Source organism: Mustela putorius, unplaced genomic scaffold, assembly GCF_011764305.1.
Source record: "Mustela putorius furo isolate JIRA1106 unplaced genomic scaffold, ASM1176430v1.1 tig00003863_pilon_pilon_pilon, whole genome shotgun sequence".
Taxonomy (NCBI): domain Eukaryota; kingdom Metazoa; phylum Chordata; class Mammalia; order Carnivora; family Mustelidae; genus Mustela; species Mustela putorius.
The window spans coordinates 7733233-7746757 of NW_025422015.1; the positions used below are offsets into that span (position 1 = coordinate 7733233).

At 35.0% G+C, this 13525-nt stretch overlaps 1 pseudogene; it reads left to right on the forward strand.

Moving 5' to 3' along the window:
- Positions 1-7193: 7193 nt before the first annotated feature.
- On the forward strand, positions 7194-8741 carry LOC101688936 (annotated as a pseudogene).
- The last annotated feature ends 4784 nt before the right edge of the window (positions 8742-13525 follow it).

The window sequence follows — 13525 nt, forward strand, 5'->3', positions numbered from 1 at the left end:
CAGAACTTCAGGTACAGGACGGAGTGGGAAAAGGAAGCTAGTCATTCACTAGTAATTCACTTTGTCTGAGGATGCACAAGTCTTGTGCTACTGCAAAACTCCTTACGGAACTCCAGAGAGCTCAAGTTTAACAACCTGCAATTATGGAACCCCTCCTCCTTTTTTTAAAATTTTATTTTAATAAATTCATTGACCAGTATAATGCTGGAGGGGCTTGAAAAATGTCAGTTAAAGAGCACCACATCCAGATTCTTGGTCTAGCTGGTAGTTAGAAGACAACAAGCAAGAGAAAGATTTTATCTAATAAGTTTTAGAAGCCACCTGGGTGGCTCAGTCAGTCAAGCATCCCATTCTTGATTTCAGCTCAGATCATTATATTGATCTCAGGGGCATGGGATCCAACACTGTGTCAGGTTCCATGCTCAGTGCAGAGTCTGCTTGAGATTCTTTGTCTTTCCTCTCCCTCGGCCCCTCTCCCCACTCAAACACATGCACTCTAAAATAAATAAATAATACCCTTTTAAAAAGTTCAGTGAGTAATACAAAATATACTTTTATTATTCAGTTCAATCATTATCTGTAGCATAGGAACTGATGATAATACTGATGATTTTTAGTGGTAGTCCTCATAGAATCATTTCTGAGAGTAAACTATTAAGGATAAAACTACCTTTCTACTCTAAACATCCTGCCTTTTCTTGAATCTCATGAAAGAAAAAATTATTTTTAAATTCTGGAATTATATTCTACTTAGCAGATTACTTTGTAACTTCTTGAATATTTCTCCTTATAATGGTATTCCCAACTGCACATATATAAAGCATGCAACTATATATATATATATATATATATATATATATATACATATACATATATATATAGTTTTTTCTCAAGGGTGAGGTTTAAAGCCCATTGACATATACATACATATACATATGCATATACATATATATATACACATATATCCATGAAACCATTACCACAATCAACACAATGGACATACCCTTCATCCCAAGAGTTTCACCATGTCCCTTTGCAATCTCTTCCTCTTGTCCCCTCCCATTTACCTCCTCCACTGCACCGTACCCATCCCTAGGCAACTATTGATTGAGGTCCTTTCACTAAAGTTGAGTTTGCATTTTCTAGAATTTTATATAAATGAAATTATGCCATATGTTCACTCTGTCTTATAGGCTTCTTCCTCATATTATAATTACTTTGACAGTCATCTACAGTATTGTATGTATCAATGGTTCATTCCTTTTTTTAAAGTGTTCCTATTGGATTTTTAATTTAATTCCAGTATAGTTAACACAAAGTGCTATATTAGTTTCAGGTGTACAATATAGTGATTCAACATTTCTATACATTGTTCAGCTCTCATTGAGTTCATTCTTTTTTATTATTAAATAGTACTCCACTATATAGCTATACCACTGTTTGGTTATCCATTCTTTTGTTGGTGGATATTTGGGTTGTGTCTAGGTTTTGGTTATTACAAATAAAATTCCTATAAACATTCAACAAGTCTTGCATAAATATGTTTTCAATTTCTCTTGGATAAGTACCTTATAGTAGAATGGCTGTATCATATCATTGGGTAGTTGTAACTATTAAAGAAATGACCAGACTGTTTTTCTATAGTGGTTGTACTGTATTGATTCTATAGATAAATTTGGGGGAGTTAACATTTCAATAATATTGAAATGTCGGTCCCATGAAACCATATATTTTTCTATTTGTTTAGGTTTTTAATTTCTCTTGCCAATGTTTTGTACTTTTGATTATATGAGTCTTGAACACATTCTTTAGAGTTATCCTTAACTATTTCATATTTTCATGCAATTTTACATGGTTTTGCTCTCTAAGTCCATTTTCAATTGTCATTGATATTGCATAGTCACACAAGAGTATTTTATCTGCATCCTAGCTCACCTCCCTTAATATTTTTTTGTAGTTTTTTCACAGATTCTATCAAATTTTCTGTGTAGGTGATCATGCTATTTGTGAATAAAGTTTTACTTCTTCCTTCCCAGTCAGGATGCTATTTTTCCATATGTATGTATGTATTACTGGTTCTTTTGCACTGTCTAGAAACTTTAGAGAAAGTTCAAATAGAGTAAGTTTAGTTTTTAATATTAGGCATAGTGTTAACTGTAGGGATTTTTTTAAATTTTTTTATTTTTTAAATTTCTTTTCAGTGTACCAGAATTTATTGTTTATGCACCACACCCAGTGCTCCATGCAATATGTGCCCTCCATAATACCCACCACCAGGCTCATACAACTTCCCATCCCCCTGCCCCTTCAAAACCCTCAGATTGTTTTTCAGAGTCCATAGTCTCTCATGGTTCATCTCCCCCTCCAATTTCCCTCAACTCCCTTCTCCTCTCCATCTCCCCATGTCCTCCAGATTTTGTAGAGAACTTTTATCAAGTTAAGGATGTTCCCTTGTAATTCTAGTTTTCCCAGAGTTGTTTAAATCAGCAGTTGAGAAAAAAAAAATTTTAATCAGGAATTGAAGTTGTACTTCATAAAATGCTTTTTCTGCATCTATTGAGATGATTAGTTTTTCTGTTTTAGTGTGCTGATGTGGTGATTTACACTAATTGTCGAACATTAAACCAATCTTGCATTCCAGAGATAAATACCACTTGATTGATTATCTTTTATCATTTCACAGTATTATTGGGATCCATTTGCTAAATTTTTGTTTAGGATTTTTGCATCCATGTTCCTGAAGAATATTGGTCTATGGTTTTCTTGTATTGCCTTTGATTTTGATATTAGGATCATTCTGGTTTCATAGAGTGAGTTGGAAAGCAATCCTCAATTATCAGCTTTCTGAGAGTTTATGTACAATCAGTATCATTTCTTCCTTAAATAGTAGAATTCACGGGTGAAGTTAGTGGAGGCTAGAGTTTTCTTTGTGGGAATGTTTTTAACTACAAATTTAATTTCTTCAATAGATACAGGGCTATTAAAGTTATTTATTTCTTCTTGAGTTTTAGTAGTGTGTGCCTTTCAAAAAATCTGCCCATTTAAGTCAGTAGTTCTCAACATGGGGCAGTATTATTCTTTCTCACCTATGGGGCATTTGGCAATGTCTAGAAATATTTTTCATTGTTAAAACTGGGAAGTGGGACATGGTATTAACATCTAATAGGTAAAATTCAGGGATACTGCAAAATATTCTACAATCCACAAGATAGCCCTCAGAAGGAAGAATTATCTGGCCCAAAATGTTACCAATGTTGAGGGTGAATAACTTTGATGTATGTTACTGAATTTACTAGCATAAAGTTGTTAACAATATTCCATCATTATCTTTTTAATATCTTTGGAGTTTAAAGTGATACCATTTCTCTCATTCTTGATATTAGTAATTTGTGTCTTCTCTTTTTTCTTCCTGAATTATTGTTTGACTGGAAGTTTATCAATTATATTGATTTATTCAAAGAAACAGTTTTTGCCTTCATTAGTTTTCTCTGTTCTACCATTTTAGATTTCATTGATTTCCACACTGATTTATTTCCTGTTTTCCATGTACTTAACATTTCATTAATCTCATTTTTCTACTTTTTTTAAGCCTAAGCTAAGATTATAACTTGAGATCATTCTTGTTTTCTAGTATCGGCATTTGATGTGAGAAAATTTTCCTTATATACTGCTTTAACAATAGACAGTGCATTTTGGTACATTTTAAACATTTTCATTCAGTTTAAATGTTTTCTAATTTCCCTTTAATTCTTTGACTCAGTTTATTTAGAAGTGTGTTATTTCTAAATATTGATTTTTTTTCCTAAAGATGTTATCAATACCTAATTTAATTCCTTTTTCATCAGAGAGCACACCTTATATCATTTGAATCCTTTTAAACTTAATGAGACTTGTTTTATTTCCCAGAATATGGTATACGTTACACAAAATTCCATGTACACTTGAAGAGAATGGGTATTCTATTTTGCAGTGTGGAGTGTTTTATATATTCAATTACATCAAGTTGTTTAATAGTATTGTTCAATTCTTCTACATCCTTACTGATTTTCTGTCAATATTCTACCAATTACTGAAAGAGGAATATTGGAATGTGACTATAATTGTGACTTAATCAGATTTTGCTTTGTGTATTTTGAAGCTTTGTTATTTGGTGCATAAATCTTAAAATTTTGTATCCCCTGGGTGAAGTGACCCCTTTGATCATTATAATTGCATTCCTTATTCCTGGTATTCTCAGTCTGAAGAAATTTTCTTTCTTTCTTTTTTTTTTTTTTTTGTATTGAAAGTAGTATTTTTTTTTTATGAGTTAAAAGTATTTACAAAAGGGCGCCTGGGTGGCTCAGTGGGTTAAGCCACTGCCTTCGGCTCAGGTCATGATCTCAGGGTCCTGGGATCGAGTCCCGCATCGGGCTCTCTGCTCAGCAGGGAGCCTGCTTCCTCCTCTCTCTCTCTCTGCCTGCCTCTCTGCCTACTTGTGATCTCTCTCTGTCAAATAAATAAATAAAATCTTTAAAAAAAAAAAAAGTATTTACAAAAACCTAAGACATACTTCATGAAACTGGTACAAACTGTTTTTCCTGCCATTGGTTTTTGCTTTAAAGATCACAGCTGAGAAATAAAATAAAAAATAGTATTGTTCAGAAAAGTACTTTATTGTTCTAATTTCCAATTGGTTGTATTCACAGAAATATTTACAATGGAAAAAAAGGTTACTTTGAAACTTTAATATGCAAGTCAGCCTCAAGTATCCTAAAAGGCAGAATTCTTTAAGGGTTAAAGACACACAAATGCAGTTGGTGAGGCAATTTCTCCACCTCTTCCCCCCACCAAAATCTGCATCTCTGTCAGCCCCTGAGAATTAGTTATTATGTAAAAAACAAAGCAACTGTTAAACAGTGTTCTTGTTCTTGTCCTAAATCATGTCTCTTGGGTAAATATTTCTTCCATGGTTTTTGACAGCAGGTGCATTTATTGATTAGTTGATTGACTCAGGAATCCTGTTTTGTTTTGTTTTGTTTTTTAATGGATGCTTGGTACTAAATGTTGTCTTTGTTGTGTTTTAATTCTTCTCAACTTTTTTGTACCAATAAATAACTTATTACAATGTTCTTATGAATCAAGGACATCATTTTCATCTTCTGAGCACTGGATTAACATATTTGTAGTCATCACTGATAACAATAAAAATGTGTGTCAGAAGTTATAACGATCCAAATTACAATGGAGGTCAGTTTGGGGCAATCAATCCATCATTATCTCTTATATGAATGATGTAAACCCCTGCCAATTTCAAAGTTCTCACACTCTTTTGCATCTTCATTGTTGTAGGTTTTGTCTTCTTAAACATATGTCAGCTTGTACCATATTTACTACTTAAAAATATTAAGATTCAGTGGTTCTCCATATATGGCACAATACAGTGGTTCTAGTTGAATAAAATACAATTCCATATAGCTGTGAAGGCTCTTTTCTACGTAGTGCGAACCACACCTTCTGGTCTTCTCTTTCCCATGTCCCAAAGCAGATGATCTGGTCCTGACAAGGCTGCTTGCATGTCAACTCTCCTTGTTCTTTTTATAGAATTCCCTCCACTCCTCTATCCCTGGGAAACTCCTACTCTATCCTTTAGGTCTATCTCAAATATCTTTTCTGTGAACCTTCCTAGCTTTCTCCAGACTCAAGGATCCCTGAGAAGTGATTTGCAACTAAGGTTACATATTAGAATCACCTGGAGAGATTTTAAAAAATACCAGTGTCTAGATCAGTTAATAGCATAGTAATTCCTGGTGGACAATAGATCCTTAATGAATATTTCCAAGCAATAAAGCTATTAAATAAAATGAAAACAAACAAATGTATCTTAAGAACATTTAGCACAGTTTTTTGTTTTTTTTTTTTTTAAGATTTTATTTAGTTGTCAGAGAGAGAAAGGAAGGGAGCAACCACACAAGTAGGAGGAGAGGCAGGCAGAGAGAGATGCAGGGTCTCCACTGAGCAGGGAGCCTGATGTGGGCTTCAATCCTAGGACCCTGGGATCATAACCTAATGTGAAAGCAGACGCTTACCTTACTGAGCCACCCAGATGTCTCTAGAATAGTTTTACACCCAGATGTCTCTAGAATAGTTTTATAGTAATGGCTATTAATGCTAATAGGATAATGTTATTTATTCAACTTAGAGGCATTATTACATGGAAAAATTCATTATGGAAATTACATTTCCATATGGAAATTTCATTACATGGAAAAATTCATAAAACTATGATAAAGCACTTTATCCACATTTAGCATTAACTAAAAGATCAGAGTCATTGGAATAGATAGCTTAGAAAGCAAAATTTTCTTTTGTAGGAAATTAATGAGTAAGGCTTTTGGAAGGAGATGTTAATTGATATGTAAAAAAGTTTTTTTTTCCCTCACGCTCTTCAAAAGGTAATTTACCTAAAGAGAAGAGAAATATTATGGAAATAAAATTGATACATTTTAGATCTTTGTTTTCTATTACTTTAACAACCCTTTGAAAATGTGGTATTAACTAATGCTGTATTTACAGGAACATTCTTTGTGCCATAGAAACAAATATTCGTAGACCAAGTAATGTTGAAACTATCTGGGAACTGAAAAGCTGGTACTAAATTTTTCTATAAATTTGACGTATGTGTAAAACAAATGTTAATAAATAAAAAAAGTACTTGTAGATCTCTTTTAGGAGATTTTCAATACTAGAAAAATATAACAGAAGATCAGGGATATATGTAACAGGTTAGCCGATTTGGTTATGTGTGAAAATGATCCTAAAGGTGCCTCGGCTTGATATTTATGTAGTATTTTGGTGTGATTCGCAAGATTTATTCTGGGATTTCACTTTCAAAGGAGCAATAAGTGACTGACAAAGGATATGTTATTACTCTGCATCATTCACAGTGCTTGGCCTTGGCTTCCTTGTGAAGCAGTTTTTTCTTAGAGTTTCTGTGACAAGGACCTAAGTGACAGTCTATTACCAGACCCTCAAGGAAAGAGGTCATGAGAGAAATTTGCTACGCCAGGTCATTTATATGTCTGTTAGGCTTGAAGAGATTTGACCTGCCACAGAGCATTGCTTCAGGTTTTTTCATTCTTTAGAAGGAAACTGAAGGATAGTAACCAAATTCTACAAAAAACTTATCAAACTCGCTCTCTCGGTCCCATATTGAACTCGAGTTGGAAGAGGCGAGTCCGGTCTCAAAATGGAGGTAAAACCGCCGCCCGGTGGCCCCCAGCCCGACTCTGGCCATCGCCGCCGCCGCCGGGGGGAGGAGGGCCATGATCCAAAGGAACCAGAGCAGTTGAGAAAACTGTTTATTGGTGGTTTGAGCTTTGAAACTACAGATGATAGTTTAAGAGAACATTTTGAAAAATGGGGTACACTTACAGATTGTGTGGTGATGAGACACCCCCAAACAAAATGTTCCAGGGGTTTTGGTTTTGTGACTTACTCTTGTGTTGAAGAGGTGGATGCAGCAATGTGTGCCCGACCACACAAGGTTGATGGGCATGTAGTGGAACCAAAGAGAGCTGTTTCTAGAGAGGATTCTGTAAAGCCTGGTGCCCATCTAACGGTGAAGAAAATTTTTGTTGGTGGTATTAAAGAAGATACAGAAGAGTATAATTTGAGAGACTACTTTGAAAAGTATGGCAAGATTGAAACCATAGAAGTTATGGAAGACAGGCAGAGTGGAAAAAAGAGAGGATTTGCTTTTGTAACTTTTGATGATCATGATACAGTTGATAAAATTGTTGTTCAGAAACACCACACTATTAATGGGCATAATTGTGAAGTGAAAAAGGCCCTTTGTAAACAAGAAATGCAGTCTGCTGGATCACAAAGAGGTCGTGGAGATGGATCTGGCAACTTCATGGGTCGTGGAGGGAACTTTGGAGGTGGTGGTAACTTTGGCAGTGGTGGAAACTTTGGTGGAAGAGGAGGCTACAGTGGTGGTGGTGGTGGCAGCAGAGGTAGTTATGGAGGAGGTGATGGTGGATATAATGGATTTGGAGGTGATGGTGGCAACTATGGTGGTGGTCCTGGTTATAGTAGTAGAGGAGGCTATGGTGGTGGTGGACCAGGATATGGAAACCAAGGAGGTGGATATGGAGGTGGTGGTGGAGGATATGATGGTTACAATGAAGGAGGAAATTTTGGAGGTAACTATGGTGGTGGTGGGAACTATAATGATTTTGGAAATTACAGTGGACAATAGCAATCAAATTATGGACCTATGAAGGGGGGCAGTTTTGGTGGAAGAAGCTCGGGCAGTCCCTATGGTGGTGGTTATGGCTCTGGTGGTGGAAGTGGTGGATATGGTAGCAGAAGGTTCTAAAAAATTTTCAGAAGAAAAGGGCTACAGTTCTTAGCAGGAGAGAGAGCGAGGAGTTGTCAGGAAAGTTGCAGGTTACTTTGAGACAGTCGTCCCAAATGCATTAGAGGAACTGTAAAAATCTGCCACAGAAGGAACGATAATCCATAGTCAGAAAAGTTACTGCAGCTTAAACAGGAAACCCTTCTTGTTCAGGACTGTCATAGCCACAGTTTGCAAAAAGTGCAGCTATTGATTAATGCAATGTAGTGTCAATTAGATGTACATTCCTGAGGTCTTTTATCTGTTGTAGCTTTTTCTTTTTCTTTTTCTTTTCATTACATCAGGTATATTGCCCTGTAAATTGTGGTAGTGGTACCAGGAATAAAAAATTAAGGAATTTTTAACTTTTCAAAAAAAAAAAAAAAACTTATCAAACTCATACCCCAAAAATAAACAGTCCAGTTAAGAAATGGGCTGAAGACATGAATAGACACCTTTTAAAAAAGACATCCAGATAGCTAACTGACACATGAAAAGATATTCAACCTCACTCACCATCAGGGAAATACAGATCAAAACCACAATGAGGTACCATCTCACACAGATCAGGATAGCTAAAATTAACAACACAAGAAACAACAAATGTTGGGGAGGACGGAGACAAAGAAGAACACTCTTGCACTGTTGGTGGGAATGCAAACTGGTGCAGCCACTCTGGAAAACAGTATGGAGGTTCCTCAACATGTTAAAAATAGAGCTACCCTATAGTCTAGCAATTATATTACTATTTACCCAAAGGATACAAAAAACACAGAATTGAAAGGATACATGCACCCCCATGCTTACAGCAGCATTGTCAACAATAGTGAAACTATTGAGAAAGCCTAAATGTCCGATGAATGGATAAAGAAGGTGGGGTATATATATAAAGGAAAAAAAAAAAAAAGAAATCTTGCCCTCTACAATGACATAAATGGCACTAGTGTACATTATGCTAAGTGAAATAAGTCAGAGAAAGACAAAGATCATATGATCTCGCTCATATGTGGAAAGAAAACAGATGAACATATTAGAATGGGGAAAAGAAAAAAAGGGAGAGAGGGAAACAAGCCATAAGAAATTCTTAGCAACAGAGAACAAACTGAGGGTTGCTGGAGGGAGGTGGCTGGGGGATGGGCTAGATGGGTGATGGGTATTAAGCAGGGCACTTATGATAGGCACTGAAGGTTGTATGTGAGTGATGAATCACTGAATTCTACTCCAGAAACCAATATTGCACTGTATGGTAACTACCTAAAATTTAAATTAAAAAAGAAAAAGAAAAAAGAAAGGAAATTGAAGGATTTCAGAATTGGCACAATCTAAGAAACCCTGAATTAAAGTTTAGGTTTAACTGTAGGTTGTTTTCTTTCTTACTGATTCTAGACCCGTGAACCAGAAGTGAGTTACTTCCTTTAATGTCAGAGATGAGAAAGATGGTGGGATGTTTTAAGGGCCCATGAGAAATAAATCTGAATGCAATGTCTTGTGCTCTTGTGTTTCTAGAAAGTTACTTAAGAGTTTGGTTGTAATTTAATGCAAATGAATGGATGATGGGATAGGGAAAATGCAAGAATCAACAGAAAAGAGCCATGTGTTGTTTTGGGAGGGGACAGTAGTAGTTCTTTGACTATCACCTTATCAGCATTTTTTTTAATATAATTTTTTATTTTTTATAAACATATATTTTTATCCCCAGGGGTACAGGTCTGTGAATCACCAGGTTTACACACTTCACAGCACTCACCAAAGCACATACCCTCCCCAATGTCCATAATCCCACCCCCTTCTCCCAAACCCCCTCCCCCCAGCAACCCTCAGTTTGTTTTGTGAGATTAAGAGTCACTTATGGTTTGTCTCCCTCCCAATCCCATCTTCTTTCATTTATTCTTCTCGTACCCACTTAAGCCCCCATGTTGCATCACCACTTCCTCATATCAGGGAGATCATATGATAGTTGTCTTTCTCTGCTTCACTTATTTCGCTAAGCATGATACGCTCTAGTTCCATCCATGTTGTCGCAAATGGCAAGATTTCATTTCTTTTGATTGCTGCATAGTATTCCATTGTGTATATATACCACATCTTCTTGATCCATTCATCTGTTGATGGACATCTAGGTTCTTTCCATAGTTTGGCTATTGTGGACATTGCTGCTATAAACATTCGAGTACACGTGCCCCTTTGGATCACTACGTTTGTATCTTTAGGGTAAATACCCAATAGTGCAATTGCTGGGTCATAGGGCAGTTCTATTTTCAACATTTTGAGGAACCTCCATGCTGTTTTCCAGAGAGGTTGCACCAGCTTGCATTCCCACCAACAGTGTAGGAGGGTTCCCCTTTCTCTGCATCCTCGCCAGCATCTGTCATTTCCTGACTTGTTGATTTTAGCCATTCTGACTGGTGTGAGGTGATATCTCATTGTGGTTTTGATTTGTATTTCTCTGATGCCGAGTGATATGGAGCACTTTTTCATGTGTCTGTTGGCCATCTGGATGTCTTCTTTGCAGAAATGTCTGTTCATGTCCTCTGCCCATTTCTTGATTGGATTATTTGTTCTTTGGGTGTTGAGTTTGCTAAGTTCTTTATAGATTCTGGACACTAGTCCTTTATCTGATATGTCATTTGCAAATATCTTCTCCCATTCTGTCAGTTGTCTTTTGATTTTGTTAACTGTTTCCTTTGCTGTGCAAAAGCTTTTGGTCTTGATGAAATCCCAATAGTTCATTTTTGCCCTTGCTTCCCTTGCCTTTTGCGTTTATCAGCATTTTTAAGAAATTGGCTATCTTCATTGCTCATAGTGAGGATGGCTTTTCTGTTATTTATCATACTGATAAAATCACTAGGAGAATGAACATAGACTATGAAGGAGTTCTTTGCAGGTACCGTTTCAATTAAAATGCAGACCTCAACTATTATTTTAAAAACTTATACCCGCATTATGCATCAATTTGCATATAACCAATTAAGTCAGCACTAACACCTCCAGGTTTAATCACCTTCTCTTTATATATAAAATTATACTATTGGACATATGGGTACCAAGAATTTATTGAAGAAATCAAGCTTATGTTCATAATACACTGATACTCAAGAAATACCACATAATACTCTCAGGTCATCAAATATTTTTCAACCTCTCTGAACAGAAAGATGCCAATAGTGTTAACCGGCCACACTTTAAAAGCTTCTTGATATTTATTGACACTATTATTTATTGTGATGACCTTAAATATAAAGATCCATATACTCTGTTACCTTATTTGTAACTGTTAACAGTATACACACTGGGTATAGAGATGGGCTGCATACATCATATATTTATGATAGACCATTCTATGTATTATATGAACAAATATTTGTAGATAAAGTAATGTTGAGAATATTTAGGAACTATTAAATTTTTCTATAAATTTCAGGTCTTATAAAACAAATGCTAGTAAATACAAAGAGTACTTGTAGATCTATTTTAAGAGATTTACAATGCTAGAGAACTATATTTTGACTAGTCATTATATTTCAAACTGTAAGTAAATGTTGGTTTTTGTCCTGAAGAGTAAATTGTATTTGAGTAAAGCCACACTGTGATTCAGAAAAATACCTAATATGGGCATGCAACATTTTATTTCCTAATACAGTTAAAATGAAATTTTTGAGACACAATAATCTAAATTTTCTTTTTCATTAACATATTATTCTGATACCCATACCAATGTGGTCTATTGGATAACTATCTACTCCTAGAATTAAGGCAGGCTAGAAGATAGTTGATTTTATTTAATTATCTATCAGTTCTTTCTCGAATGTGAATATATTCTCAAAATTCAAAAAATAAAAGTATGAATGTCCTTTAAGTGCTTTAGTGCCAACACAACATGAATAGAACTAGAATATGGCCTTGAGCATTACTGCTAAGTAAGTCAAAACTCCTGTGTCTGAGCAATCCTTAGAAGAAAAAAAAAAGTATACTAAAAAGTATATTTTAGAAGCAGAAGGAAAGAAGTCGCAGCACAACAATGAACAAAGTGATCCTTTTTGATAAATTTGGAATATTTACTAATATTCCGAACTATCCAGAGGAAACAAAATACATCGTTTTTAAAAACAATGCCCTCAAAATTAGATAGCACTTTGCCTCTTTCTGATTACATCTGGCACTTAAATTGCACCTGTGAATTTCTTTCTCAAAATTTTAGAAATTATCTTCTGATATAAATTCCTTGATTGTGACTACAAATATTTGGAATAATACCTAGCAGTGTTGAACCAAGAGCAGATGGGAAGTAATTACTCTGAGCTTGGTTGTGTAAAAATTAAAGAAGTGGCAAGAAGTGAGTTAGAGATGCAAACATTATGTCAAATTCTCTGAAATTGACCTATTCTCTGACACTGATTTGTCCTCAAGGTTTCATCTTGAAGTTTTACTTTGAAATAATTCTTATCTTTCAGAGATGATTCAATCAAATAGTATAAGATTCAGAACACAGCACAACCTTATAATAATTAAAACCAATACAATACACAACTTAGTATTAGATGTCTGATGTGTGCTTTTTATTTTTCTTATGGCGTGTGTGCCCACTTACTATGAGACTACGTTACCACAGTATTTCTGACACCATCATTGAAATATTAACCTCCTATAATTAAAGAGTCCTTTTAAAAAAGCTTTCACATGGAATTTTATTTCCTCTAGTAAAAATAATAGAAATTTAATTTTAGATACAGGCCTCTGCTGGTTAATTTAAAAACCAGTTAATTTTCCTCTCTAGCAAGTCCTAGATTTTCTAAATTTATCACACAATTTTTTTTTAAATTAGGCTTTATTTGATGTCCATAATAAATTGCCTTGGTATGTTATCATTTAATTAACTCATAATAAGTACACTCTGTATCACATTGTCCTTTCAAAGCCAGAAAACCATAAAGCCTACTGGCTTCATATACATATGTTTTCTCAAGATTCCAGAATCATTTAAATAGCATTCATGACACTGTTAGCCATTTTGAGTTTTTATATCCAAATAAAGGAATGTGAAGTTAAGTTTAAACAAACTTATTAAAGCATACATGGTAAAGAAGCCAAACATATCAGACCATTTGAGTAACACTATTTGCTTTCTCTCATTTTCATCACAACACATCT